Source organism: Globicephala melas, chromosome 2, assembly GCF_963455315.2.
Source record: "Globicephala melas chromosome 2, mGloMel1.2, whole genome shotgun sequence".
NCBI classification, from domain to species: Eukaryota; Metazoa; Chordata; class Mammalia; order Artiodactyla; family Delphinidae; genus Globicephala; species Globicephala melas.
In genome coordinates this window covers 141182154-141206837 of record NC_083315.2, presented here as the reverse complement: position 1 = coordinate 141206837, position 24684 = coordinate 141182154, and the positions used below count along the sequence as shown (strand labels likewise).

The 24684-nt window shown below is 45.4% G+C and overlaps 1 long non-coding RNA gene across 1 annotated transcript in view; it reads left to right on the top strand.

The window, feature by feature from the left end:
• The first annotated feature begins 6888 nt into the window (after nucleotides 1-6888).
• Nucleotides 6889-24684, top strand: part of LOC132596774 (uncharacterized) — a 50302-nt gene continuing 32506 nt past the window's right edge. Inside the window, exon 1 of the long non-coding RNA XR_009562778.1 lies at nucleotides 6889-7062. This is a non-coding gene — a long non-coding RNA (uncharacterized lncRNA). The remainder of the gene's footprint in view (nucleotides 7063-24684) is intronic.

Genomic DNA, 24684 nt, shown 5'->3' with positions numbered 1-24684 from the left:
TATACAAATTTAGTGACTCAAAACAGCACAAATTTATTATCTTACAGTTCTGGAGGTCAGAAGTCCGAAATGGGTGTTATGGGGCTAAAAGCAAAGGTAGTGTTCCTTCTGGAAGCTGTAGGCAAGAATCCTTGCCTTTTCTAGGTTCTAGAGGCCTCCTGAATTTCTTGGCTTGTGGACCCCTCACTTCCATCTTCAAAGTTCATCAATACAACCTCTGCTTCTGGCATCACATCTCCCCTCTCAGCTTCTGACCCTCCTGCCTCCTTTATATAAGGACCCTTGTGATTCCATTGACGCTATAATCCAGAATAATCCCCATAGCTCATGAGCCTTAATTTAATCAATCTGCAAAGTCCCATTTCCCACATAAGGCAACATATTCTGGGGACTGGGATGTGCACATCTTTAGGAGGCCATTTTCAGCCCACCACACCTCCCTACTACTAACCTGAAATTATGCCATTTGAGAGACATTCCTTTGGGTCTTAAATTTCATTTGTTTAAGAATCCCTTTTAAAATGCAAACACTCCGCTAACTTCCCTGGTGGTGCAGTGGTTAAGAATCCGCCTGCCAATGCAGGGGACACGGGTTTGAACCCTGATCCAGGAAGATCCCACATGCTGCGGAGCAACTAAGCCCATGCGCCACAACTACTGAGCCCGTGTGCCACAACTACTGAAGCCTGTGCGCCTAGAGCCCATGCTCCGCAACATGAGAAGCCACCGCAATGAGAAGCCCGCGTACCTCAACGAAGAGTAGCCCCTGCTCGCCACAACTAGAGAAAGCCCACATGCAGCAACAAAGACCCAACACAGCCAAAAATAAATAAATAAATGTATAAAAAAATAAAAAATAAAATGCAAACACTCCTGGTAAAGGTGATGCCAAGTGTATCTGAGAAAGACCTGGCCTGCTCTTGAGTTCCCTCTGCCCTTAATTCTGCTACCCAATAAGGCTGAATTATGTTGGTTTATGGAAGCCACCACCCTGGCCCTAAAAACCATGAGACAATGAGGAAAATAAGATGATAAGATTATATAGGTGAATTCATCCCTTAACTGATCAGACAGAGATGGCCAGAGTCACCGTAAAGAAAGAAAACGAGCAGGAAGATCCCTGTGTAACCAGATCAAACGAATTATTCTGGAATGTCTCAAGCAGAAGCAAGGTGATCCAATAAGGAAGCATGGGAAAGAAGAGGCACAATGCTCACAGGCCCACACGCCCAGGCTCTCTGTCTACCTGTCCAGATCCACTCTCTTCCTTCTCTACCTCACTCTGTGATCTGAGAGGCTGGCCTCTCTCAAGCTTTTCATCTTCCAGCTGTGTTCAGATTGTGGAGGCCACAAGCAGGATCAGGGGACAGTAGGAGAGACAGGCCAGAGTATTTCCTCCCCCCATTCCCTCCCTGCTAGACTGTTTTGGCAATGGCCGTATTCCTCCACCAAAGGCCATGGATCCTGTGGAAATGCTCTCCCTTACAGCTGCAGTTACAGCTCTCTCCAGGTTCTGGTACTGCTTCTTTTTTCACCCTGGAGGTGGTAATTACTCCCAGAGTTGCCAGATTGGAGATAGACTGGGGGTGATTCAACATCCCCTGTTGGTTTTGAGATATGTTTGAAAAGAATCCCTTCTTTAAACTCTCTGCAATTACTATTGCCTTTTGAGTGTGCAGTTTTTTTTTCTTCCTGGGCCTAGTCTGATACCTGCCGTGTCCTAGCACTGCCCCGTTTGACGGGAGCATGCGCCTAGCCATTGTGGCCCCAGACTTTCATGCTCAATGCCATTAAACTCTGGTCTTTACCTAACTCCCCTGTGCCAATTCCGGAAGCCCTGAACAACCAGCTGATACCTTGATTCTTCACGTAGCTTCTCACCCCACGAGAGAGAAGGCACCCATTGGGCTAAAGTCAGCTTAGCAGGTTTGTGTCTTACTATACATTAATAAATCAGCTATTTTTGGTTTATATTTCTCTTTGAGCCATGTTACTGTAGGTCATCATTGTTGCATCCAATCAAACTTGGGGCATGAGAAGACAGAGTGTCTGGACTGGCAAGGCTGGAAACAGACCAGACGCTGGACCACAGGAAATGGCTGAAGGTCAATGCCACCTTGCAAGGTTTCCTGGTAGCCAGGCCTTTTGGTGTCTCCTGTGATGTCTGTCTCGGCACACACTTGCTTTTAGACTTCCACAGCCTTTAATATCCTTCACTGGGCTAACACTGTATGATCCTTCCACAGACTGTTATCAGCTAACACCTTGCAGGGATTATGACAGCTGGCTCAGAGAAAGAACGTGTAGAAATGGGACATGGCTCAATGCCCAGAGGAGGGAAGGAGGTAGGAGGGGGAGAGGTGGGGTGAATCTGAAGCAGGACGAGGCTGACAATAAAGGGGCGGTCAACTCGATTTGTGTTACTTTTTCGCAGCTGTTCCCTGGAGCTCTCAATCCCTGTCCCCTCTGTGGGTCCAACTGCTAATGTTGGCTCTGCCACTAACCACCTGTGCAAACCTTATCTTCTTCAGATAATGATTTCTTCAACTGAAAAAGGAATGCTAAAGATCCATGAGTCTATTCTACATGCATTTAGAATGTTACATTCAAGTATTTTTTTTTTAAGTATATCAGAGCAGCATCTAGTTGGGAAGAAGAGATTGAGTTTAACATGGGTTATTTAGACTTCAGGTTTAGAGCACAGGAGACTGAATGAATTTAGGCTTGGAACCCAGCTCCACTACTTAATGGTGACCCTGAGCAAGTCATTTAACCTCTCTGAGCCTAAGTTCCTCATCTGTAAAGCAAGAAAATGCTTCCCAGCTTGCTCAATTGTAAGGATGATATGAGATAATGTCTATGTACCCCGGACGTAAGCCAGGATCTCATATCCCCCAGGCTCTGCACAGTTACAGTTGAAGAAGACAATTCTAAAACCAAATGGAATTTATAAAGTTTTCTAATCATACCAGCAGCACTCAAAGAACATAAAAGGGGATCCAATTTATAAACCACAGCATAAAAATAATCTTTTCCTCTTCTGCCCAATTCCCCTACCTCTCACCCACCTACTACGTCAGAATCTCAACTCTAGAAATCTCACAAAACTCTCCCAACACTAGACTTGTCAGATTTAGCAAAACAAAACAAACAAGAGAAAGGATGCCCAGTTAAATGTGAATTTCAGATACACAACAAATCCCTTTTTTTTTTTTTTTTTTTTGCGGTACGCGGGCCTCTCACCGCTGCGGCCTCTCCCGCTGCGGAGCACAGGCTCCGGACACACAGGCTCAGCGGCCATGGCTCACAGGCCCAGCCGCTCCACAGCATGTGGGATCTTCCCGGACCGGGGCACGAACCCGCGTCCCCTGCATCGGCAGGCGGACTCCCAGCCACTGCGCCACCAGGGAAGCCCCAAATCCCTTTTTTTAGTATAAAAATTTCCCAAGCAATATATGGGAGCGTACTTATACTCAGAGATTATTTGTTATTTATCTGAAATTCAAATGTAACTGGTGTCCTGTATTTTATCTGGCAACCCCAACTAACACCCAACCCACAAAGGTTTTTTTCTGCTTTTCATTCTTCCCCATCCCATGTTTGTTATGTAGGTTTGTCACAGCAAAGCCCATTAACAACTCCTGGGAAATAAAAATAGAAACTGGGTAATAAAGCCTAACCTTTCTTTTTTTTCTTTTCCTTGGTGCTTCGTCTAGTTTCCCTTGCTCACGGGGTGCCATATGAAGAGGTCTCGCGCGCGGCACTTCAGACCACAGCTCCCAGTGTGACACGCCTGCACCACCACCTCAGCTGGGCGGGGCTGGGCGCAGAAGCGCTGAGCACGACGTTCAATTCAAGATGGCGGCAGCGGGCCGAGCGCAGAGGCGCTGCACTCGGCACTGCGAGCTGTAGTCTGAGCAGCCCAGCTGTAACAGATCCCGCGAGAACTCGCTTCCCTCCCTGATGATGAGATCGCTATAAAGCAGCCCCACCGGGGCCTTTGGGGAGAGACTGTGGTATAGAGCAGCGGTCGCCAACTTTTTTGGCATCAGGGACGGGTTTCATGGTAGACAGTTTTTCCACGGACGGGGGTGGGGGGATGGTTCAGGCAGTAGTGCGAGCGACGGGGAGCGGCAGATGAAGCTTCGCCCGCTCACCTCCTGCTAGGTGGCCCGGTTCCTAACAGGCCATAGACCTGTACGGGTCCGCGGCCCGAGGGTTGCGGACCCCTGGTCTAGAGCACAAGCTTGTGCTTCTCCATTCTTGGATCCAAGAATGAGGCTTTCCTTTGCTTCTGAACCAAACTCAGTCTATTCTTTTGGCTCCAGTGATACTGGGCAGGGGGGATCCTTATTGGGTCCGAATTTGAAAAGGTCAGTAACAGGTTAACTCACTAAGTTTCTCTCCCTTCATTTTTTTTTTTTTTTCCTTCTACACTTTCCCCAGTAGCAGCCTTGTCCACAGCAAAGGAAAGCTTTGGAGCTGTCCCAGCAAGAAGAGTCCTTTCCCTTCCCTCCTGCCTCTCCGGTCCTGCCTCTCCGTACCCTGATTCTATATCTTCCAAAGCTCAGTAGCCAGGAAAACTCTGAGAAGTCAGGAGAGAGGAAGAAGCTAACTGTCAAAGAGTAAATTTTTGTCGGGGTTAGGGAGTGAAGGCATCACTCTCACACATTCATAAAGAAGGTACTTAGCCCAGGGTCTGGAATATAGTAAACACAGAGGGCACACCTGCTCTTACCCCAGCTCCTCCCCATGACTGCTACTAGGGAGACATCCTTTCCCACCCACCCAGCCCAAATCTGCAGCCTCGTTCTTTATAGAACACTCTAGGAAGCTTAAAAGCCTAAAAGAGGCCTGCCCATTCCACTGCTCCCACACAGATACTGTGGTGGTCCTAAGTCCCCTGGGGCTGGATCCACACCAACTCACAGTCTCCCGATTCCAGGAACAGTCTCTGCTCTGCTGCTTAGGAGCCCCAGGTAATCATAGCATCACTCTGTTTGCAGGGTCACATGACCCACTCTGCTGGCCACCCAGGAAGTTCAAGATTTCCAAAGCACCCAATGAGCCAGAGGCGCCTTCCAGGACAGTGGCCTTGGTTCTTGTTCCAGATGCTGCAGTCCCACTGCTGCTGAAGACAGTAATGCTCCTCCATTCGGGGCCACCTGAGGGAGTTAAATTCCGGTTACAAAGACAAAGCCCACTGAACTGGAAGAGAGTGGTCCTGAGTGCCAGCAAGAGCCTTGTCTCAGTCCCAAAGGGGTGCCGGGTCCATTAAAGCTTTGCACGGCTGATTGCTCACCTGTTCTTTATTTTCCACTTCACTCAGTGCACTAAACAGTGTCCTGGAGAGAAGGACCCAGCAGAACAAACCAATAAAATTGAACATTTCCCCCTCAATGCTCTTTGAGGCAGACCCTCCAGGCTGACTTCCCTTTTTTCCTTCTAAGAATGGGAATCCAATCTGAGACAGGTCAGACCCAGGGCTTTAAAAAAAAAAAAAATTGCCACCACATTCATTTCCCCTTATAACTACCAGGGGGTTTCTCTACTGTTCTTTCTTCTTTCTATATCATTGCTACTTCCCAAAAAGCATCACATAAAAAACAAAAAATAAGCTGAGCTGCACGGGACACTTTCTAATTTCAATTCATTTCAACAAACATATGCTCTGAGGAATCAACCCAACTTGGAGGATACAAACTAGGATAAAGCCAGCACCCATCCTCCTGATGCCCACAGTTTTGTGAGAGACTCAGATGTAAGCAGCACAAAGCAGGCCTGCCCTCACAGAGAGGAGCTGTGTGCACGGGGAAGGGGGTGGGGACAGGGCAGCGATGAGAGCTGGATTTAAAAAGAGGAGCAGTGTTATTGTGTGTCTGCTTTGTTATTGTGTTGTTTTGTTCTGTTGTTTTGGTTTTTTTACTTTCTTTCATTTTCTATTCCCCTACTCTTCTTGTCATCAAGCCCATCCCCCAGGAAACGGGATGGCCGAGCTTGAACTTCATAATCCTCCAAACCCCTCAACATTTCCCCCACCTCTGACTCCAGAAAACAGACCATTTCATCTAGCTGTTCCTATAGGTCGTTCTGTCCATAAGAGGTGCAGTATGCAATATATATTTTTTTAATTGAGCATTTACTATGGAAAGCACTGAGAAAATGGCTCTGGAAAACAGCCATGAGCAAAACACATAGACCCCACCTTCATGGAGCTTACAGAGCAGCGTTGAGCATAAAGTTAGGGTTTTAAATGCACACACTTTGGAGTTGAAAAGAGCTGAGTTGTCTTACCATGCATGAGACTGTAGGCCAATTAAATTCTCTGTGACTCATTTTGCTGATATGTAAAATGGGGACAGTAATACGCAACTCAATGGTTTGTTATGAGGTTTAAACGAGATGTGCGTAAGTGCTGGGTGTGTGTCAGCATCTATTATTAGTGTTTGTGGTGGTATTATTGTAACACATATTTCGGCACCAAAAACGATAATGCTGACATTACTGTGCTTTGCTGTTTTCAAGTTGTTTCACATGTGTCTGTTTCATTTCATCAACAATATCATAAGCTTCTTGAGGGCATGACAGCACATGGTAAGTATTCAACAAATAGCTGTTGATTTTAGGTTGCAGGAGAATGTGTAATTTTTCTGTAAAACCACTGAGGTTTCCATTTTAGGCAAGAGCAAAGGGGTGTCAGAGAATCTCCATGACTGAAATGCCAAATGCACCCGTTTGCTCAGCGAATAAAGCAGAGGGAAGGATCAAGTGAATTCCAAGTGGGCTGTGACAGCCTCCTGTGAAAGATAGCCTGCGGAGCGGAGGAGAACACAGCTGAATAAACCCAGGCATAGAGAGAAATGAGTGCAGCCATGGGGACGCCCGGTGGCATGAAAGAAAGTGGGCCAGTGTGAGACTGGAGAGGAAACCTCATTACTTCCCAGAGAGAAGCAGGGGCTGCTCTTCAGGTGGAGTGGTGCTCAGGAAATTCCAGAACATGGTTGCATGAGAATCCAATGGAACAGCTACTGAGTGGCAACGACCAACTCAGAGGGTGGGGAGGTAAGTGATCAACAGATGCATAATTGAGTGGAAGGATGCTTCTTTTCAACACCCACCCTCACCCCCTGCCATCCTCCACCTTAGAGAGCCAGGTTCCACTGGAGAGAAGCCTGTGTGATACGGAGAGATTGGGAAATGTTTGTTTTCCTGGGAGATCCCACAGATGACTGGAGGATAGAAGGTGGCCAATAGATATTTACACATGATTATTTGAATTCTAAGAATCAGAAATCTATAATGCAGTGCTATAAGGGGATTATCTAGGCCTGTCTCTTTGTTTATTGGGTGGAAAACTGGTCCAGAGAAGTCAAGTGACCTGCCCAAGGCCCCGCAGGTCCTGAAGTAGCTGGGAATCATAGATCAGATTGCCCACGTCTGGGCTCATTGCTTGTTCTTTAGGCAAACCTGTCCGCAGTTAGCAGCGTCTCTGTCTCTCGTGGCTGGAGCCTCAGCAGCACCTCGACCTTCATTCAAGCTAAGGTGTCTTCACCATGGTGCTTTCCTTTTCCCAAATTCTCCTCCAACCTGGATTACATAGCTGCTGTGCCTTGTTTCCTCCCCCCTCTGGTTCTAACCACACCTCTTTCAAAGTGTGAGAAACCTTAGTGATGAGCCAACATTCCTTCCTTCACCGAGCAGAAGCCTCGGTCCAGCTTAGCTCTTGTTATTAACACTGTCATTATCATTATTATCATTTGGGCACCAACTACTAGCTAGGCCCAGGCAGTGACAGGCCAACGACTGAGCTGGTCCCCCCCTGCCCGGCACTTAGAGCCCCTCTGTCCCCTGGCAGACACTGCAGGCCTCCTGCAAGCCTCCCACAGCCAGGAACAGGAAGAAAAAAACGAGTTGATGCTGGCCTGAGCTGAGTCATAAAGACTCAGACCGCAGAGTCTGAAGGAAGGTGACTGGATCGTCTGGGCTTTGTGAGCAAACAACTCAGAGGCTGTAGGAAGATCACTCCCGGCCCCTCCTGGTGACAGAGTCCCTGCAGGTGATCTGCAGGGCCCAGGATGAGCTGGGGCTCCTCGAACCGGCGTTTTATTGCTGATTTTTAAAAACTGCCAGTCATTGCCAATCCCTGTTTTACACCTTTTAATTGTTTCTAAATTGTGTGCTCTTTGCCCTGAGGTGATTGGAACACCAAGGGCAGCACTTTATAAAATAAATAGATAATGTATTTGCTTCCCTGCAGGATGGAGATGAAGCAAGCAGGAATGGGTGGGAGGAGACACAGAAGGAAGCCTTCTGAGGGTTTGCAGGGTGCAAGGCCTCCCTCTTGGCAGGACCTTCCTTCCCTTGTTCCCCCTACAGTGCTACACTGGGCTTCTGAGCGCCAGCAGGAGCCAGAAAATTGGAAGCTAGGAAGTTGCCTGGAGTCATTTGGAAACGTCTATGGGCTTTGCTGCTGCCCACCAACCAGGCAGAGCCACCGTGAGAAGATGGAACGAAAGGGACTGTGTCCTTGTGGAGCCTCAGAGAACATAGGAGGGGAGAAGTAGGATTAAAAAGGAAAATCTAGGGCTTCCCTGGTGGCGCAGTGGTTGAGAGTCCGCCTGCCGATGCAGAGGACGTGGGTTCGTGCCCCGGTCCGGGAAGATCCCACATGCCGCGGAGCGGCTGGGCCCGCGAGCCATGGCCACTGAGCCTGCGCGTCCGGAGCCTGTGCTCCGCAACGGGAGAGGCCACAACAGTGAGAGGCCCGCGTACCGCAAAAAAAAAAAAAAAAAAACAAAAAACGAAAATCTAGACCAGCAATTCCACTCCCAGGTATACATCTGGAAAAAACAAAAACACTGATTCAAAAAGATACACGGACCCCAATGTTCATAGCAACACTATTTACAATAGCTGAGATATGGAAGCAAACTAAATGCTCATCAACAGACAGATGAATAAAGAAGATGTGGTATATATATATGCACAATAGAATATTAGCCATAAAAGGAATGAAATTCTGCCATTTGCAACAACGTAGATGGACTTAGAGAATATTACACTTAGTGAAATAAGTCAGACAAAGACCCTATGATATCACATATGTGGAATCTAAAAAATATTGATAATACAAACAAATGAACATAGCAAAACAGAAGCAGACTCAGAGATATAGAAAAAAACTAGTGGTTACCAGAAGGAAGAGAAAAGGGGAGAGGGACAAATTAGGGGTATGGGATTAAGAGAAACAAACTACTACGTATAAAATAGATACATAGATAGCAACGACGATGTATTGTATAGCACAGGGAATTATAGCCATTAGCTTGTAATAACTTTTAATGGAGTATAATCTGTAAAAAAAACTGAATCACTATGCTGTACACCTGAAACTAATATAATATTGTAAATCAACTGTACTTCAATTTTTTAAAAAGAAAGAAAAAAAGAATAATCTAGAACATCTTCCCCAACTCCAACTGAAAGGCCAAAAGGCCAACCAGGAGTTGCTGACAGCCTCATTGTATTCCTTGCAAAGTGGCCAATTCAGCCTGGTGATTAAGAGGGAGAAAGTTCTTTGGGAGCTTTCCTGGTGGTGCATTGGTTAAGAATCTGCCTGCCAATGCAGGGGACATTGGTTCGAGCCCTGGTCTGGGAAGATCCCACGTGCTGCGGAGCAACTAAGCCTGTGCGCTGCAACTACTGAGCCTGCACTCTAGAGCCTGCAAGCCACAACCACTGATGTCCGCAAGCCTAGAGCCTGTGCTCCGCAACAAGAGAAGCCACCACAGTGAGAAGCCTGCTTGCAGCAACGAAGACCCAAAACAGCCAAAAATAAAATAAATATATTGATTAAAAAAAAAAAAAGGGTTCTTCGGGATCAGATCTGGATTCCAGTCCCCTGCTCTGCCACTTACTTGATGTGTCATTTTGGGCAAGTGGCTTCACTCTTCAGAGTTTTAGTTTATTCATCTTAGTTAATTAAATGGTGATAAAGAAGGCAAAAACACCTTATTCATATAAATGTTGGGAAAAGCAAAAGGAGATGGATAATCCAAGTAAAGTGCTTACTTTGCCCAATGCTGGGCACATGGCAAACAGTAAATATTAGTTATTATTGTTATTATGTATTTAGTGCTGTATTAAGCAATCATGGGAGAGGCAAAAAGAGCAGAAATAGTCACTGTCACTGAGAAATACGTTCTCCAACATCCCACCCTGTCTCTTCTCTGCCCACCAAATCTGATTTATGTTCAGAAGCTTCTCCAGGGAGTGCAAAGAGCCTGGATTTGTGCCCCAGCTCTGCCGCTCCCCAGCCCTATGCCTCTGCATACATCACCTAACTTCTCTGAACCTCAGTTTCCTTTTCTGTAAAATGGAAATAGTCATAAAGACTCTGCCTACTTCATAAGGTCGCCATGAGGTTCAAATGTGATTATGTGTGAATATGCCTCAAAAGTTGTAAAGTTCTGCAAAAATTAAAAGTTATGATCCTACCCAATCCTATAGGTTTCACTCAAGCCCCACCTTTTCTGAGTGAAATCCAACTCAAACTGTCTTAAGTGGGAAAAAAAAGATTTTCTTAGCTCTTGCAACTAAAAAATTCTGAAGTAGCTGGCACCAGGTTCCCAAAAGACAAGCTTTTCAGAAATCTGGTTCTCTGCTTTTCTCAGCTCTGCTTTCCTCTATGTTGCCTTTATTCTCAGGCAAGCTCTTCCTGTGAGGTGGCAAAGACAGCCACAAGCTGCTCTGGGCTTGCAACCTATCAGCTCAGCAACCCAAACAGAAACCATCCACCCCTTCCTTGAAAGATCAAGCAAAAGTCCCAGAATTGAGTCTCAGGGGCCTGACCCAGGTCCTGTGCCTGTTTATGGCCATTTCACCTGCGGCCAGGAGAATGGAATATGCTAAGCCTGGGTCATGTGCCAGGTGATGAGGTCATTCCACCCCAACCACATAAACAGAATGAGAGGAGGTGGTCCCTTAGAAGCAAGGCAGGGCGATGTTGCTAACAGAAGGGAGAAGGAGATTCTGGACAACAACATGTCCACCACACACAGATTTTACTCTTGTATTTTCTGGTACGACGTAGGAAAAAGAAGTAAGAGACAAACAAAAAATCACAGAGAGCAACCAAACACTTGCTTGGTGGTATGTGGTTGAATCAACAGTTTCTTTCCCTGGAAAACTCTGCCTAGTAATATGACTTCAGGGAAATGAAGGTCCCAGCCCATTTCAGGAAGAGAACCCTCCTCCTGCTGAGAAACACAATGGTGAATGATAAAAGGAAAGAGAAACCTATTTCCTGACTCATTAAAGCAAGAGAGTATTTAATAAATAGTATTTGATGATAAAGTTCTGACAAGGCCACTCACTTAATAACCATGATTCTGACTCTGATTCCTATTTCACTTAAGAATCTGCATGACCCCAGAGTTCCGGCTGCTATTAATAGAGCTCATGTTTTGGGCAGGCTGCCTGAAGCAGGTTCTGTGCACAGGAGGGCCAAATACTGGGTGGGGGCCCCATGAAACCACAGTTATTTCAGTCTAAGTCACAACATCATTTCAGCCCAATTCCACTTCCCGTAGGGGCCTGGCAGACCCTGCCATCCTCTCACTACTTCTGCCTCCTAAATAACACTTATTTTACTGTTTTATCATATTAGAAAAGCTATATTACTTTTTGAGTTTCCTGAAAAAAATGTACATACTTATTTCAGGAAACTCAAATAAAAGCATCAAGTTCCCATATACTACTCAGTCTTGTTGCAAATCCTCACATCTTTTTCCAGGCATATATAAATACAGTACATAAGATTTTTAAGTGAGATCATATTGTTTCATAACATATACTGGGAATACTTCTCTATGCTTATGACACCCTCCTATAGCATCAATTTTAATAAATTCAAGTTTTTTTATTATATGAATGTACCACAAATTATTCATACAGGCCCCTAGTGTTGGACAGCTAGATTGTTTCCAAATGTTACTATTATGGTATTCTCTGGAGACATTAAAAAGTAAAATGAATGCACACCTAGATAATGGGGTTACAGAAGGGAGATATAATGGCCAAACAGCTAGGGTAGGAAATATGGGGCTCAGTACAGAAAAGGAACTATGAGAAAAAAGAGTTGTTCTCAGAAAAATATTATTCCTGTCTGACATCATGTAGACCGCAGCTGGAATCCTGGAGTTTTTCTGGGCTCTGCTCCCAGCTCAGTGGAATTTTTGCTATTTGAAGAAGCTTTATCCATCTGGGTCCCCTTATCTCCATCTGGTAATAATGGATGGGTCACTAATTCCGTGAGCTTTGATTGTATATGTTTTAGTTAACTAACTAGACAATAAATCACCCCAAAACTTACTGGCTTAAATCAACCATCTCATTTGCTTATGATTCCGTGGGTCGGCAAACAGGGCTCTGTTGGGTGGTTATCCTGCTCTATATGCCACTGGTTGGGGTCACTCATTTGGCTTCATTTACCTGGTGGCTGAGCAGGTAGGTCTAAGAAGATTACTCACATGTGGGGCACCTCAGCACTTCACCACATGGTCTTTCTCTCTCCACGTGGTTAACTTGGGCTTCCTCACAGCATGGAAGTCTCAGGGTAGCCAGACTTCTTCCATGGCAACTGCTTCCAAGGAGGACAAAATTGGAAGTTGCTGATGTCTTTAAGCCCAGCCTTAGAAGTTACACTGTATTATTTCTAGTGCACTCTGTCAAAGCCAGTCTTAGGATCAGTCTAGACTCAAAGAAAGAGGACATAGACTCTACCTCTTGGTGAGAGGAGAGGCAGAGAATTTGCATCCATCTTTAACCTACCACAGTAAATATCATGAGGACAAAAGGTTATAGGTTTCATCTGTAATGAAGAAAAATGCAACATTATCATGTTGCAAATCACTAAGTCCCAAGTATGGACTCAACCAGCTAAAAGAGTTTGCCCCAATTCTGATTTTGCCCCAATTCTTAATTTTGGTTAATTGCCCCAATTAACCAAAAGAGACTCTTACCAGGGTGGCATGTGGGAAATGGAATCCCTGGCAGAACTCACAGGAGACAACAGTAACACTCATCCTGACCCACTGTCCCCACCCACAGTGCTGGAGAAGGGTACTGGGCCATGGGCATCTCTCCCAACTCCTCCCTCTGCCATGGAGCTTCCTTGTCCCTGGGCTCCAGCAAGGCATCTGCTTCTCCTTTTGCAGATTCCTTCCTCACTCCTTAAATATAGCAGTTCCTTCCCAAGTCTATGTTATATGAGTTTTGAGATCTTAGTAAGAACTTTTTTTTGTTGAAATTACAAATATTGGTTCTGAAAGTGTTGATATGCTTCCTCAGACTGGTGAAATAAAAGAAGGTATAAGTTGCCCTATGAAAATAATGAATTTCCTATGTAATAATAATAATATTTTAAAATAATATTTTTCCGTATAGGAGACTTGAAAAAAACACTAAAATCCCTCTCATGTCATTGGGCCCTAGAGGTCTGATGGAAGGACCCTGACTATCCCCGTCACAGTTATTGTGATGGCACAGGGAGTTTCTTGGTCACTCCCACTTCTATCTGAGAGCTAGTTTTATAGTTTCTTACAGGTTTGTCCCAGTGCTGAGCATGGTCTAAATTTTATATCAAGTCATTTATTGCCTGATTCCCACTTGACTGATAAAAAAAAAAAATGCTGCTACCTGGTGTATAGTAACTCTGAAACAAAGCCATGTGGCGGTAGTATGTGGGCAAATGGGCCACATGATGGCAGGAAGTTGGACCCTCTATAATCTGTGCACAGCTTCAGACCCAGCCATGGAGGTCTACCTTCTCTGCAGAAACATACAGACTGTGGCCTCTTTAAAAAGGGCTTACACTTAGTGTCTTTACTTTTCACTCTAAACTGATCAGATTAGAGCTGACCAGCTCTTAAATATTTAAAGTTTCTTTTTCACGGTCCAGCCTGAAGCCTTGTGCCTATTTGACTTGTATACCTCATATCTAGCTGATGGTTGATTGAGACAAATATCATCTTTTCAGAACTGAAAATGACTCCACTTTTTTCCTTCCCTGTGCCTCCCTCCAATCACAAGGCAGTGGTCTAAAAGCTGAGGGTGGAACAGATGCCCACTTCCAGGGGCGAGGGGAGCTTCTACCCCACCCATCCCTTAGGCTTCTCTTGTTATTGTCCCTAGACCACTGGGAAGAAATCAAGACATTATTTCATTTGATCAGGATCACTTAGAAATAGCAGAACCATTTTCTGCTTCACTGCAGCTCACAATATTGAGATGAATGAATTAAAGTAAATGCCTACTAGAGAAAGCAGTGGAGTGAATTTTAATGCAGCGCATGGAAGACCTTCCTTTGGAATCTTGTCATGTCATGACCATTGTGTAGACATTGGGGCATGTGCTTTGGGACTTGTATACCAGGTTCTTGGCCCTGGATACAAGCTCTGGACAGGCTGAACCAAATGTAGGAAGATAGGGCACTGGGCCTCACATGGTCCTCCCATCCACCTTGCCATCTTCTAAGTCTGAAGTTAGCAGGTTTCCACATACTGAGCTTCCTTCCGTGCTCCCAGAGGAAGAAAGCGCCCCCTTTTGTGGAGAGATGTTCTGTCCCTGATAGAAAGGGCTCGTTCACCAGGTACCAGAGTGTTTGGAAAGATTCTAGGAAATAAGAGGAAAGAGGTGTGTGTGTGTGTGTGTGTGTGTGAAGGGGGGGTGGGTGTGAAAGAGAGAGAGAGAAAGAATGAGGGTTCATTCCCTGGCTTTCTCACATCGTAGGCTGGCTCTCAGCTCTCACTGAGCTGGGTCAGTACATCCCACCCAGGCCACGCCCTCCCTTCCCTCAGAAACCTGAAAGGAGTCACTAAGGGGCGTTTGACTTCATTTCCCGGTCTGATCTGGGCATTGTAACAAATGACTTTATCCTGGCTTTATGTTTGGCCTTTGGTGACACCCTGAGGGAGACGCTGCATCTTCCTCACACACACAGGCACAAATAAAGTACACCCCCCTCACACTCCCCCATCATGGCAGTACTTTCCTGCTCTGTGCAGGAGCTGTGAGGACCTAAACACTACAGTGTAGCATCGGTGTGCAGGAAAGAAAAGAATGGAAGGAAATTTCACTTAAAACGACTTTGAGTCTGAAGATGGGCTATTTTTTAATCTTTATTTTGAAATCATTTCAGACTTATAGAAAAGTACTTTTTACAGAAAAATACAAAAGTACAAAGAATTCCTCTACATGCTTCACCTCATTTGCTTATAATTTTCTATCTATCTATCTATCTATAGTCTATCCTGTATACTTTTTTCCTAAACTGGTTGAATGTTAAGTTACAGATACGATGCCCTTTTATCCCTAAATACTTAAAAATGGTCATTCCCTCTTATGACCCCAATACAGTATCAAAATCAGGAAATCACTTTGATTCAATAATAGTATCTAGGGGCTTCGCTGGTGGTGCAGTGGTTGAGAGTCCGCCTGCCGATGCAGGGGACACGGGTCCGTGCCCCGGTCCGGGAAGATCCCACATGCCGCGGAGCGGCTGGGCCCGTGAGCCATGGCCACTGAACCTGTGCGTCCGGACCCTGTGCTCTGCAACGGGAGAGGCCACAACAGTGAGAGGCCCACGTACCACCAAAAAAAAAAAAAAAATAGTATCTAAACTACACATCTTTTTCAAATTTCATCAGTTTTCCTAACAATGTTCTTTATAGCAATAGACAAAAAAATATTTGATCCAGAATCCGATCCAAGATCACCATTGTCAGATCTCTTTAGGTTTTTTTCAATTAGGGTAGTTCCTCAGTTTTTGTCTTTCATGAATTGACTCTTTTGAAGAATATAAGCCATTTATTGAATAGCCTGTCCCTTATTTTTGGACCTTCTGATGTTTCTTCACAGTTAGAGTCAGGGTGTGCGTTTTTGGCAGGAATACCACAAAGGTGATATTGTGTCCTTCTTAGCATATCACATCCGGAGAGACATGATACTGATTTGTCCCATTTGTCCCTTGTGATGCTAACTTTGATCATTTGGCTCAGGTGGGGTCTGTCAAGCCTCTCCACTGCAAAGTTATTATTTTTCTCTTTGAAATCAATAAATATTTTATGAGGAGGTATGTTGAGATTGTATAAAAATACTGCTTCTCATCAAACTTTTACCCACTGGTTTACACATCCATTGACAGTTCTTGCCTGAAGGCTGCCAGATGGTGATTTTCTAATCCTATCCTTTCTTCTACACTTATTGGTTGGAATTTTACTGTAAGGAAGGGCTTTTTCTATTCCTCCATTTTTTTGTTTGTTTATATCAGTATGAACCTATATTTTCTTATTTTATTCAATGGATTACAAACCACTACTATCTTTTTTGTTTTTGTTTTTGAAGTTCAGATTGTCCCAGATTTGGCCAGTGGGAGCTCCTTCCAGCCATCATCTCCTTTTTTTTTTTTTTTGCGGTACGCGGGCCTCTCACTGTTGTGGCCTCTCCCGTTGCAGAGCACAGGCTCCGGACGTGCAGGCTCAGCAGCCATGGCTCACGGGCCCAGCCGCTCCACGGCACATGGGATCCTCCCAGACCAGGGCACGAACCCGTGTCCCCTGCATTGGCAGGCGGACTCTCAACCACTGCGCCACCAGGGAAGCCCTTTCTTTGTCCTTTTGACAGGTCCAGGCAGGGCTATTTTTGAGAGAGGATGCTCCAGAACTGGTCCAGAATATTTCTCCAAACTATGAAAATTTCAGTAGCAATCAGGAATCTCATTTTTAACATTATGACAAAACAAACATTATACACCAAGGAATTTTAGAGTGCCAATGGAATAACAAAATGTTTATTTAAATACATTTTATTGCCTCTCTATGTACCAGACTCATGTTTCTATAAGTGAGGGCTTGACTCCTTCCCCCATCTCCTGGCAAGTCCATGTCACAGTGGACCTACTGAGGAAATAGCAGGGGAGAGAGAAGAGTCAGGGAGGTGAGGGAAGGAGAGAGTGAGGTAGAGAAGGAAAAGAAAGAAGGAAAGAGGGGGACTCCTCTCCTCTCCTTATTCATTCAGACCAGCCTGGCACCTACAGCCTCCTACCATTCCACATCCACACTGACCCCCTCCAGGAAGTCAGCCCTCTGCTGCCATGAGCATTCGTGTTGGCGGAATGAAGGATATTTTGTCAGAGGTTAGAAACAGTCACCTTCACTCACAAAAGGCGCTGGGAGACAATCTGGGTTGTATGGAAGGAACTCGGGTTTCTTCAGCCCAGAAACACCACCAGAAGGGAGGGAGGAGAGAAGACACTGGGTTTGTGATGTCCGCATCTCTCTCCTCACTGGGACGCGCATCACAGGCTGGAGGCGCTTCCGGCAGAATTGAGCGCTGGGGAAAGCCGGCAATAAATCAGCTCTGTCTTTACTAGCTGGGGGTTGCTATGGCAATAGGAATACACTGTAGGGTTTAAGAGATGTAATTTTCTGTGATTCACTGTATGTTTTTAGCCATTTTTCTTCCTGTGTTATCTCCGTGTGGCAATTGCCTATTAATGCTGGTCCACACCTAGACTGGACTAAACCGTCCCTTCTCAAAAGTGATGAAAACCCTGGAGACCAGTAAGTACAAGAGGGTTATGGCCCATGAACCAAGGGTAACCTGGGAGAACAGCCAGACTGGTTCAGGACATGGGTCACCTAGCGTGGGTCATGCCACATGTAAGGAAGAATAGTGGAGAATGAAAGGCCCCAGAAATGTGGCACTGGGTTGCTTGGAATGGGAAACTGAATCACAGTACTCACTGCAGTCAGGGTGCTCACATGGTGTCAAGGGCAAACCCCATGAGTCAGTAACAAACACCCTGAAGAGGGAAGCTAGGACCCAGGTTTCTGGACAAGGAACTATGAAAGCATACTAACCTTCTGTCAGTCTAGCTCAAGTTTTACTGCTGTGTGTTATTCCTTCCATTTCTTCCTTTCTTCTTCTTTCCTTCCTTTAATTTTACTCCTTTTTTTCACCATAAAATATGGAGGAGGGACTGAGAGGAAATAGAAAACTCCATCGGTCTGCTTGGCTAGTTGTTAATAGTTGTATCAGTAGCCTTTTCATTTCAGGCAACAGAAAACCCAACCTAAACTGTTAAAGCAGAAAGAGAACTCACTGTCTCTTATAACTGAAAAGTCCAGGGCTTTGGGCTAGCCTTAGGCACTACTGTCTGCAGGGGCCAGATGACATCATCAACATCTGGGCCCTCTGTCACACTAAGTTCTACCGATGTTTTGGCGTTTTGGCTGTAATAACATAAAACTCAGCTATTAGAGGCTTCAAGGAAGTGAGGTTTCTTTTTCTCACACAAGAAATCTGTAGATAGGTTTATTTTTCTCATATAAGAAGTAGCCCAGAATAGGCATAGATGACACTACCATGCAGCAGCTCGGTGATGTTATCAAGAACTCAGCCTCTGGGGCTTCCCTAGTGGCACAGTGGTTAAGAATCCACCTGCCAATGCAGGGGACACAGGTTCAAGCCCTGGTCCAGGAAGATCCCACATGCCATAGAGCAACTAAACCTGTGCGCCACAACTACTGAGCCGTGCTCTAGAGCCCGCGAGCCACAACTACTGAGCCCATGTGCCACAACTACTGAAGCCCGCGTGCCTAGAGCCTGTGCTCCACAACAAGCCAAGGCACCGCAACGAGAAGCCCGTGCACCGCAACAAAGAGTATGCCCCACTCGCCACAACTAGAGAAAGCCCGCACGCAGCAACGAAGACCCAGTGCAGCCAAAAATAAATAAATTTAATAAATTAATTTAAAAAAAAAAAGAACTCAGCCTCTTTCTTCATTTCAGCTCCGCCATCTTTAGAGTCATAGGAGGACGGCTCCAGTTCCAGGCATTCAAGGCAAAAAGAAGAGGCTAGCTGCATCTGATTCTTTTATCCAGAAAAAGAAATCCTTCCCCAAAGCCCCTAGTTGTTTCCAATTGATTGGACACATAAGTGTCACGTGCCACATGGCCACCTAGCCACTAAGGAGGCTAGGAAAGCATGGTCTTGGGTTTTTCTGGTTCCTACAGCAGAGGCAGGGTTTTTCATTGTCGCTGTGTTTTTTGTTTTGCTTCAGCTAATAGTCAAAGAAAAGCCATACCCAGTATTGTGGAATGGTTCTGCCTCTTCATTACAGGGTCTGACTGATTACTCCATTGTTGTCATTTCCCAGCCAGGAAGGGAGAAAGTAGAAGAGAAGGGCAAGAAGATTCCTTTTAAGGATGTGATGCCGGAGTTGCACTGATTACTACTCTTCTGCTTGCATCCCACTGGCCAGAATTTAGTCACACGATCAGAACCAGCTGCAAGGGAATCTGGGAAATGTAGAATTGGGGTAGCCATGTGCCCACCTAAAACTTGAAGAGTTCTGTTACTAACACAAAGAAAGGGAGGGGTATTGGGGGACAGTCAGCAATCTCCCCCAGAGCAATTATGCAAGAAAGGGTTTGAATGGGTATTGGATGAGCCAGCCAACCATTTCTGTCTCTGTCTTATTCTCAGAGAGGCTTACCTTTGAGGAAGTAAGACAGCGTCAGCATCACCATCCTGACACCCTCTCTGGTCCAAGCTCATTTGTAAAAGAGCCCAATCTCTTTGCAGCTACCCTGGCCACTCTCATTAAATCTCCTTGGTTCTGGTGGGTCCCCCACCTATTCCTGAACCAAGGAGATGCAATACAGTGCTCTGATTGGTCCTACCTGAGTCACCTGCTCTGCCAAATCACCAAGACCTTTGTGGGCCTCAATTTGTTCTTCTGTAAGATAGACATAACAGTAGAATCTACCTCACAGGGCTGGTGGAAGAGTGCTGCGGGTAGCCATTTTCCATAAATGCATCCTCACTTGGCCTACTGACCAGACTCACCCTAACAATGCCATCTTAGAAGACCTTTAAAAATCAAAGCAAAAAAAAAAGTTGTACAGCTGCCTATATTTCATCTCACAGCACATTCCAAAGTAAACATATTTATTCAGCACTTGCTTCAGGCACCTGGCACTCTGCTAAGCACGCTACATACATTTTATCATCATTGTCACAGTAACTCCATGGGAGAGATGCTTTCACTGTTTTCACTGAACAGATAAGGAAATTCGGCTCCTGGCCCTAAGGTCACAGCCAGCGCAGCAGTGGAGCCACCAACCTAGGAGTAACTTTGAACCGCCACACTCCGCTCCCTTTTGCTGGGTAAAAATAAGCCAAACACTTGTGGGATCGTGGAACTCTTCTTGCTGATTGGGGCAGTCACAAGAGAGTACCACTCAGATCTCCCTTAGGGAGGGAACCTGCTGCAAGGGACGTAGCCGGCTAGCCGCCTCCAGCCACGGCACCTTTGGGACCCTGCAGCTCGCACACTGAGCACAGCAGGGGAACCTCAGCCAGGCCAGGACGCTCCTCAGCTCTTGGGCTTCCGATCAGCCTGGCCAAGACTTTCTCAGCTTAGCTGGGCTCCAGTCTAAGGTTCTTCCTACCCAACCCTCTTTCCTGTCCTCTCTCCTTTGGCAAGTCTCAGACCTGCATTGTTGCCTGAAGGCTCTTCTCACTGACCTCTGCTCCCCTGCCCTTTATCCTTCATAGATATTCGTTTATTGCATACCTAACTCCATCCTGGTGTCTGTTTCTCAGAAGCCCCCAAATGACATGCTTCTTGTACCTGCTTTGACTCACTGCGTGGACTACACCACAGGTATGCATGTTTCCAAAGATTCTTGAGTGTTAAAAAACAAGCAAGCAATGAAAAGAATAATTCAAAATTGGGGGTGGGGCGGATCTAATGCAGAGCAATGAGGAGGCTCTTGGCCTGACACTCAAAAAGTGGAGGCTCCTTCTCTGAGCAAGTTTCTAAATAGAGAACAACAGCCATTGCTGATCTTTTTTTTTTTTTTAATATGTCTCAAAATAGATTTTTTAAATATAAATTTATTTATTTATTTATTTTTGGCTGCATTGGGTCTTCGTTGCTGTGCGCAGGCTTTCTCTAGTTGCGGCGAGCAGGGGCTACTCTGCGTTTCGGTGCGCGGGCTTCTCCACTGCGGTGGTTTGTTGCAGAGCACGGGCTCTAGGCACGCAGACTTCAGTAGCTGTGGCACATGGGCTCAGTAGTTGAGGCTCGCGGGCTCTAGGCGCACAGGCTTCAGTAGCTATGGCTCATGGGCTTAGCTGGTCCGTGACATGTGGGATCTTCCCAGACCGGGGATCGAACCCATGTCCCCTACAACGGCAGGCGGATTCTTAGCCACTGCACCACCAGGGAAGTCCCAGATTTTTTTAATTATACAAGTTTCAGATGTACAGCATTATAATTCAACAACTAAAAATAAACAAATTTCAATGAGTACAACATTGGTATTGCCAAAATAATTTTAAGAATGGTAATATCAAACAATTCCAGGGTGCTTAGACTGCTGTATATTCTTTAGACACAATGACTAATTTACTCCTCATAACACCTTGAGGAGGTAGATACTAAGTCACTCTCATTCTAAAGTACAGAGGTTAAGTCATTTGTCCAAGGTCACACAGTTACAGTCTGGAGGAGTCAGATTCACACTCAGGCATTTTGGTTTCAAAGTGTATGCTTCAATCCTCTTAGTTATATGTCTCATACTCAGCCCACACTGGCACTTTTTGGTAAACTCATTTTGAACTTTCATAACTAATCTGCCTCTTAGTTTGCTGTTGAATCTGTTGAAAAGAAAAACCAGTATATAGAATGAAAATTGGTAGTTTTAGAAGAGGTTTAATTAAGCCATATTTTATATTCTATCCTAATTTAAATCTTGAAGTGATTTTTTTTTTCACTTTAGACTGTTATCTTATTTTTTTTTAACTTTTTATTTTATATTGTTTTTTGGTTTTTTGGGGGGGTTTTGTCTTTTTTTAAAATTTGGTTGCACCGGGTCTCAGTTGCAGTAGGTGGGCTCCCTTTTAGTTGCGGCAGGTGGGCTCCTTAGTTGCAGCTCGCTGGCTCCTTAGTTGCGGCACATGACCTCTTAGTTGGGGCATGCATGTGGGATCTAGTTCCCTGACCAGGGATCGAACCCAGGCCCCCTGCATTGGGAGCACAGAGTCTTAACCACTGTGCCACCAAGGAAGTCCCCTTATTTTATAGTGTTGTGGAGTTGATTAACAATGTTGTGATAGTTTCAGGTGTACAGTGAAGTGATTCAGTTATACATATACATGTATCTGTTCTTTTTCAAATTCTTTTCCCATTTAGACTGTTACATAATATTGATCAGAGTTCCCTGTGCTATACGGTAGGTCCTTGTTGGTTATCCATTTTAAATATAGCAGTGTGTACATGTCAAAAAAATCCAAAACAGTGCTGATCTTAAAAGGGTGGAAACCCAGCTGCTTTGGGTGTGTTGGAGGGAGCGGGGGAGGGGTCTGAAACTTGCCTGGAGTCACACTGCAGGGTTGCAGATCGATTCCAGTTAGTCTAATTCTCATCCAGATGTTTCCCACACTACTCAGGCAAGGAATTGATTCTTTACAGAAAGAGCAAAGACTTAACTCAACCAAAGGGAAAAAATGATCAATTAAGCACAGTATCAATACACTGGCTTTTGACAAGGCTCTCCAAACTGCCGTGGGATTGCCCTTGCTGCCCCTGGAAGCATGCGTCACAACTACCCCACCGCACCTTAAGGCTTATCCAGTGATTGCTAACTGGTAGCACCGGTGGATGCAGCCTACAACCATGTTTGACTTGCTCCCCACAGTGATTTTTATAAAACTTAAAATTAGTTGACAAGATTTATCAACTGGGATATTTTACATAAACATCTGGACTCCTTGTTTCTGCTGCAAATCAGATGATCTGGCCATGCTCATTCTGCACATCCACTTCCTGCTTCAGACAGGGCCGGAATCCCCACTACTGCTATCTTACTACACCTGCTGGCCCTGAAGACTTTTGAGTTCATGACGCCAGGGTTATACTGCTCAGGACAGTAAACTTCCCTGATTTTGAGCACTCAGGTTCAGATCATGAGGCCTGGAGAGCACTGGGCTGAAGTTAGCTGTGAGCTCCTTAAGAAAAATGAGTTACTAAGCAAATTAATTTGGGATTGAGGATTTCAAGAGGGAATTTTTTTGAAGTACTTTTCAAGCATTCCAGCAGGAATGATGAGCATTATTAGCCCAGCTGGGAGGTTTGTCAGCAGTGACAGTTTGGGGATGGGTGACGACCAGAGGCAGAGACCTTGTATTAGAAGAGGTGGGACTTCTGTCCTGGCTTTGCCCTTACCCATGATACGATCTTGAGGGTTTCCTTGACGCTCAGATCAGGTGCCTGGTGTTATAACAAGAATAATAAGAGCTAACGTCTGCTGAGCGCTCATTACCTGCAAAGCAGTTTGTTAAGTGCTTTGCGAACCTCCTCCCATTTCACACCAAGCCTCCAAGTCAAGTACCAGTGTTACCTCCAAAGCACAGGAAGGCTTCGTGACCTGTCCAAAGTCAGAGAGTCCGTAATTGACACAGCCAGGATTTGAAGCCCAGACACTGACTCCAGAGCCCACACGTGTATCTCCTACACTGTGACGCTTCCACCTGCTTCACGGGGTTGTCCTGAGAATTTTACAAGATGATGTAGGTCAAGTGCTTTTATAAACTATAAAGTGATATAGCAATGTTCACTATTATCTATCACTTGAGCACTGCAATTTTTTTCAAAATTGGTGCTTCACCTAAAAATTACCAAGTCAGTTTGGGCCGTTTCTGTTTCTTTCAAATTAATGATTTTTTTTTTTTTAAGATAATCGGAGGAAGCCATAACTCAAACATCATTAGTCCTGTAGTGCCCTCTGCTGGCAACAGTCAGGAAAATTATGAAATTATAATAGGTGAGAGTGATTCCCTCGGCCCCCTTGAACAACTATTTCTGGAGCACATACTTTGTCCCGGGCATTGTAACAGCTGTCACGTGGCCTAGAGGACACAGGAGGTCCCATTCCAGCCCAGCTTGCCCCCTGTGATTTAGGTATAGGAAAATGAAAGCCACAGGGCAAGGGTGACCCCACTTCCCATCCTGACATCACAGAGAAGAGCCCAAAGCCAGACAGCGTTGTCATTATCTCCCTTAAAAGGACAAAGTGAGCCCCAAACCATGAGGTAAAGGGTACTCCTGCCCAGGGATATGCAGGTAAATGTTTGACAGTCAATTCTCTGGCAGGGAGAAGCTCTGATTTGTGGCATTTGTCCATTTCGATGGTGGAAATACTCCCACTATGACCAGTTTCGAGCTACCAGCATGACGATTCACAAGATGCTTAAAGTTTTAACAACTGGCCTCTCAAAAGCCGGCAGGAGCTGGCCCCAACACACCGCTTCTTTCATCTCTCGAAAAAAACAGACCTTCTCATCTTCCTTCCCAATCAACTGGACTCGAGAATTCTTCCAGCTGGTCCACACTAACGATCAGGGACAGATCAGCCTCACCCCAGCAAGGCTGACATCTAACAGAGAAGGGCGGACTGCCAGCTGGAGTGTTCCCTGAGCATCCTCTGGTGGCTCTAGCCAATGGTCCACTTCACCTTCCCTCTTTCCCGCTCTGAAAGGGAACCTCCTTCACATTCCACCTTCCTGTCTTCATCTCCAGATTCCCTGCCTCAGCCCGGAAGCCTCCACTCCAG